This window comes from Mauremys reevesii, unplaced genomic scaffold (assembly GCF_016161935.1).
Source record: "Mauremys reevesii isolate NIE-2019 unplaced genomic scaffold, ASM1616193v1 Contig22, whole genome shotgun sequence".
Classification (NCBI taxonomy): domain Eukaryota; kingdom Metazoa; phylum Chordata; order Testudines; family Geoemydidae; genus Mauremys; species Mauremys reevesii.
In genome coordinates this window covers 326,832-333,197 of record NW_024100832.1, presented here as the reverse complement: position 1 = coordinate 333,197, position 6,366 = coordinate 326,832, and positions in this window count along the sequence as shown.

Here is a 6,366-nt window from a genome sequence, read left to right as displayed (position 1 = left end):
GCCCCAGAGGGAGTGAACCTAACAGGCAATGATCAAGTGATCTCTCTCCTGCCATCCATCTCCATCCTCTGACGAACAGAGGCTAGGGACACCATTCCTTACCCAGCCTGGCTAATAGCCATTAATGGACTTAACCTCTATGAATTCATCCAGTTCTCTTTTAAACGCTGTTATAGTCTTAGCCTTCACAACCTCCTCAGGCAAGGAGTTCCACAAGTTGACTGTGCGCTGCGTGAAGAACTTCCTTTTATTTGTTTTAAACCTGCTGCCTATTAATTTCTTTTGGTGACCCCTAGTTCGTGTATTATGGGAATAAGTAAATAACTTTCCCTTATCCACTTTCTCAACATCACTCATGATTTTATAGACCTCTATCATATCCCCCCTTAGTCTCCTCTTTTCCAAGCTGAAGAGTCCTAGTCTCTTTAATCTCTCCTCCTATGGGACCCTCTCCAAACCCCTGATCATTTTAGTTGCCCTTTTCTGAACCTTTTCTAGTGCTAGAATATCTTTTTTGAGGTGAGGAGACCACATCCATACACAGCAACTGAAACCCTTCCTCTTCTAGCAGCCCTCTTTTTGCCAATTTCTGCGAGCAGGGCCTGCCTCTGGCTCACAGCCTAAATTTGCTTAGCAACATCTTGACCCTTACTTCAGATCAGGCCTCATCTTACTACAGTTCATTCTTCCATTTGTCCTTTTCCAGATTTTCCTCTTGAGATCTGTGTCTCAGGCACGAGCAAAAACAGCTGATGCACAATATATTTACTCCCACAGGGCTACCGATGTGTAAGTACTCAGAGGCCTCTAGAAAGGCATCGTCGAACTGTTGAGAGATTTTCAGTAAAGAACAGTGTAAGCACCCTACTGCTTGTTGTTAATTTATGCAATCCCTGGTTCCTAGCCCCATTACACCCAGTGGTGAGCTGCAGCCGGTTCGCACCGGATCGCGCGATACGGTTGTTAAATTTAGAAGCCCCCTTTAGAACCGGTTGTTCCTGGAGGGACAACTAGTTCCAAAAGGGCTTTAAATTTAACTAAAGCTCTAGCAGCTCTCTACCCTTCCCCAGCCCCAACTCACCTCACTCCGCCTCCTCTGCTGAAGCTCCTCCGGCTTCTCCTCCCACTCCCCAGCTGTTCGCGCGGGAAGCTGGGAGGGCTGAGAAGCAAGCAGCGCTTCCACCAGGTGAGCTGGGGCCGGGAGGCGGGGGTGCCAGCGGGAGGAGGGCTCCAGGCGGCGCGCCGCTCGGGAGGTCGTAGCGAGACTCTGGGGTCGGGCGGCTGGGCTCCTGCCCCCAGGGTCCAGCTGCGACCTCGGCCGGGCAGCACGGCTCCTGCCCGGGCCCGGGCCGCGCGGTTCCTGCCTGGGTGGCGCGGTTCCTGCCTGGGCGGCGTGGTTCCTGGCCGGGTCCGGCCGGGCGGTGCGGTTCCTGGCCAAGCGACGTGGTTCCTGGCTGGGTCCGGCCAGGGCTGCCCAGAGGGGGGGGCAAAGGGGGCAATTTGCCCCGGGCCCCAGGCTCCGCAGGGGCCCCCAAGAGAGCAGCTAAGGCTCCCGCCTCCGCCCCTCTCCTGGAGCCTCAGCGCATCAAGCGCCTCAGACAGCGGGCCCCTGAGCCCTGAGCCCCGCCTCAGAGCCGCGTGGGGAGGGGCGGGGCTGCGAGCTCCCGACTGCGCTCAGCCCCCTCCGCTCGGCGTGGCGCTCGCAGCCCCACCCCCTCACCACGCGGCTCGGAGTGGGGTGGGGCTCAGGCCCCGACGGAGACACGCTGCAGTTCTTCAGCGAGTCGCTGAGGCTCCGGGTGAGGAGGGAGCCGGGGGTAAGAGGCTGGGGCCGGGGGGGGGGGTTGGATAAGGGGCAGGGAGTCCTGGGGACAGTCAGGGCACAGGGAGGGGGCAGAGGTTGGGGGTGGTCAGGGGCAGGGAAGGGGGTTGGCTTGTGGGCGTTCCGTCGGGGTGGATAGGGATTGGGGCAGACAGGGCGCAGGGGTGGGGTCCCGGGTGGTGGTTGGGGGTGGGGTCTCTGGGGACGGTGAGGGGACAAGGAGCAGGATGGGTCAGGATTCTGAGGGGGGGTGGGCAGTCGGGGGGCAGGAAGTGGGTGGGGGTCGGATAGGGGGCAGGGCCAGGCTGTTTGGGAGGCACAGCCTTCCCCACCCTACAGCTCATTCAGCAGTTTGAGGCTTGCAGAAAAGCCGAGCTGTTAGCTTTTCCATTAGGGCTCCCATCCCTTTCACTTCTCTAATGCCAAATTCTAGTCTACATTGAATTCAGTGCCATAGGCAGATTCATGTCAGGGGAGGGGAGCTTCATTTCAAATTAGTCACTGGGGGGAAGGATCACATGAGAAGAGCAATAGCCTTCCCAACCCTACCAAGGGGGACCCCCCTCCCCTGCATTCCCTGAGGCTCCAGAGGGGTTAATTCAGTGGTTCTCAAACTTTTGTCCTGGTGACCCTTTCACATAGCAAACCTCTGATGCGCCCCCCCCCTTATAAATTGAAAACACTTTTTTATATATTTAACACTATTATAAATGCTGGAGGCAAAGCAGGGTTTGAGGTGGAGGCTGACAGCCCACGACCCCCAGTAATAACCTCGTGACCCCCTGAGGGGTCCTGACCTCCAGTTTGAGAACCCCTGGATGAATTTAATTTTAGCACCCTGTGTCCATTCACATGCATGTGCTATTTTGAGCATTTCAGTTTTGACAACATAGGCTCATCCCAGATTCTGGAACAAGCTCAAATGCTCAGTTCGTGGAGTATGTACATAAGCTCTACTAAAGACAAACCCACAGTAACCATCTCCAGTTTGTGAGGGACCCCATGGAGCCAGTCTCTAGGAAACAGATAAATGCATGGAGATTAAGTCCATTAATGGCTATTAGCCAGGCTGGGTAAGGAATGGTGCCCCTAGCCTCTTTTTCTCAGAGAGTGGAGATGGATGGCAGGAGCGAGATCACTTGATCATTACCTGATAGGTTCACTCCCTCTGGGGCATGTGGCATTGGCCATTGTCAGTAGACAGGATACTGGGCAGGATGGCCTTTGGTTTGACCCAGTATGGCTGTTCTTATGTTCTAACCTAAATGAACCCAAAGTTATGGAGACAGATATGAGTCAAGGAAGCCAGCAGAGTATAAAAAACCTGGAAAAATCTCTGCCTGGATGGGCTCAGGTGTTTGGTTACAAGCTTAGGTGGTTCAAAAGTTTTGGATTTTTTTTTAAGCAGAATTGTTTTATTGTTTCTTTAAACAATCAAATACAGCAAGCAGCAAATATTTGGCCACACACTTCTGAAACCCCAAACCATATTCAGGTTTTGGCAGACTAATTTCAGCTTTTCAATTAAAAAAACCACAACAAATTTTGAAGGAAAGCAGACACTGTCTGTGATTTTTTTCTGCTTTTTAAAAACCCCTAGTTTTCGATCCAGAAAAAGTTTTGATGGAAAATATTTGTCCAACCCTTTTAATGAGCTTTAGTGCCTTTTAGCACTAGCTGATGCTGAGAACCAGTGATACCTTGTAAAGAAGTTTTCTCCAAACTGGGTTTGTGCCGAAATGCGGAAGGTTTATTTTTCCCAGGGCCGCCCGTGGGGGGGAGCAAGTGGGGCAATTTGCCATGGGCCCCGCAAGGGCCCCCAGGAGAATATAGTATTGCAATGCTTTTATAGAAGGGGCCCCCAAAATTTCTTTGACCCAGGCCCCCTGAATTCTCTGGGCGGTCCTGGGTCAGGCTGGGCGGCGCGGTTCCTGGCCGGGTCCGGCCAGGCGGCGCGGTTCCTGCCGGGTCTGGCCGGGGCGGCGCGGTGGGAGGAGAAGCCGGGGGGAAGCTTCCTGCAGGTGAGCTGGGGCAGGGTGGGGCACGATGAGGACTCCAGGCGCCGCCCGGCCCTGCTCCAGCCACTGCCCGGCCCCAGCCCCAATTCCGGCTGCACGGCGTGGCTCCGACCCTGGCCCCGACCCCGGCAGGGGTAAGAGGCCAGGGCCAGGGCCGGGACTGGGGCGGGGGAGGAGGGGTTGGATCGGGCAGAGGTTCTGGGGGCAGACAGGGATGGGGAAGGGGGTTGGGTAGGCGCCACATGGGAGTTCCTGGGGTCTGTTGGGATGGTGGTGGATGGAGTGGGGCAGTCAGGGGACAGGAGCGGCAAGTTTGGCAGGGGGTGGGGTTCTGGGGGGGAGTTAGGGTTGGGGGTCTTGGGAAGGAGTGGTCAGGGGACAAGGAGCAGGGCAGGGGGGGTTATGGGTTGTGGTTTCTGAGCGGGGGCAGGACGTGGGTGGGGGGTGAACTCACTGGGCGGTTCCTCACCGTGCCGCCAAGACCCAGTAGGGAACCGGTTCCTAAGATTTTGGCAGCTCATCACTGATTACACCCCATCCTCAACCGCTCGCTTAATTATTCATTTAACCGAGCGATGTCTTTTCCATTCACCTTGTCTGCTGGTGACTTCCCCAAGCCATGATCGCCTTCCACCTTGAGGGGGGTGAACAATGAGAGGCCTTCACACTAATCGGGATGCCTAACAAGGGTTTTGGGGTCGGATACCAACGTATCCATCAACGTTGAGTCAAAGGGTCCTCCTTGGAACTGTCACTGAGGTAGCACTTTCTCCACACAAGTCCAAAGGTGCTCGGAGCTAAAACAAAGTCCAAAGTTCTCATGGGGGTGGTAAAGGAGTCCATGTTTCCTCTCAGCAGCCTTTCCACAATTTCTAAAACACGTGTCCTTGGTCAGAGATGGCCTCCTCTGCCCAGAGCTGGGACTTATGGGGTAATGGTGCTGCTCTCTGATTGGCAGAGGGCGTTGGGAGGAGTTCTTAGAGGGGCCACATGACCTACTTCCGAACAGGTCACCCCACCCCAGCACTCACTCTGATTGGTCAAATCTCCTCTGAGGGCGGTCCTATCGGGGTGAACCCCATCCTGATTGGTAGAGGGAAGTAGGTGGAGTTCTTAGAGGGGTCACACAACCCACTTCCAGATGGCTCACTCCACCCCAGAACTTGCCTTGATTGGTCTAATCTCCTCTCGGGGTGGTCCCCAGCGGCTGAAACCCTTCCTGATTGGTAGAGGATGGTGGGAGAAGTTCTTAGAGGGGTCACACGACCCACTTACGGACGGCTCACCCCACCCCGCAACTCACCCTGATTGGTCAAATCTCCTCTCAGGGCACTGCTAATGGGACAAAACCCATCCTGATGGGTAGAGGGCAGTGGACGGAATTCTTAGAGGGGTCACATGGCATACTTGCTTCTGGTCATGTGGCTACCTTGACCCCAGAAGTAATATCCTCTGGGGCGGGACTTCTGGTGACAGGAAGGTGGTGTTTAAGGGGTCAAGGGACAGGTTAAGGGGTCAAGGAGCAGGGTTAGGGTTTGATTGATGGTAGGGCCCTTATACTACTAGCCTGCAGTTATATCACTTCAGATTAAAGTGACCATACGTACTGGTTTTTTGGACATTGGTCTGGTTAGTCGTGAGATGTAACCAGTACAGTTTAGGACTACAAAATCAAAAATTATTAATTTATCAAAAGACTGAGTACATCAAATCAATCCTTGATAAACCAGCCTAAATCAATTTTATTAATTTATCCTAGTTTTAGTTTTATTTTACACGACGGTTCTCGTCGTTGGATCTCGGCAATACTCAGCATTCAGCACACGCACTCTCACTATATTGTGGCCGCAGCGACTCTTCGATAATACTCCGGCGCATTACATACAGCCCGACCGTGGGAACTCGATGATGATGTCATCACACAGAGCCCGCCAAAATCGACCAATTCGGTGTTAGCTTCGGACTATAAAAGGCCCTCCGCAGCACAGGACAGGCACCAGTGATCTAGCATCTTCGGACCGTGACACTGGCCCTCAGAGCTCCGCGCTCTCGGTTACTCGAAGCTCCGCCCGCTTTCACGGCGCACCTCGCTGCTTCGCCAGGACCCGATGACTTCGCCCCTTGAACCAGGATCGACGCCGCCCCTTTGGACCAGGACCGCGTTCGCCTCGATCCTGGACCGGTGACTTCGCCCCCTCGGACCAAGACCGACATCCGACGAAGTTTGTAATAATTGTTTATTTTTGGACACCCTTGGCACCAAAACGATGAAAGTGCATCTTCAATGATGAGTTAAAATCGAAATATACATTCATCAAAGCAAGTACTAATAATGACAATAGTGAGGTGGAATGTGTAAAATGCAGAAGTATATTTTCTATTGCAAACAGTGGAAAAACCGACATTGAAAACCACATACAAACAGTCAAACATAAACGGGCTGTGTCTGCAGCAATTGCAAGTACAAGTGTGACATCATATTTTAAGAAAAAACAAATTGAAGATGCTGAAAGAAAACTAGCTGCA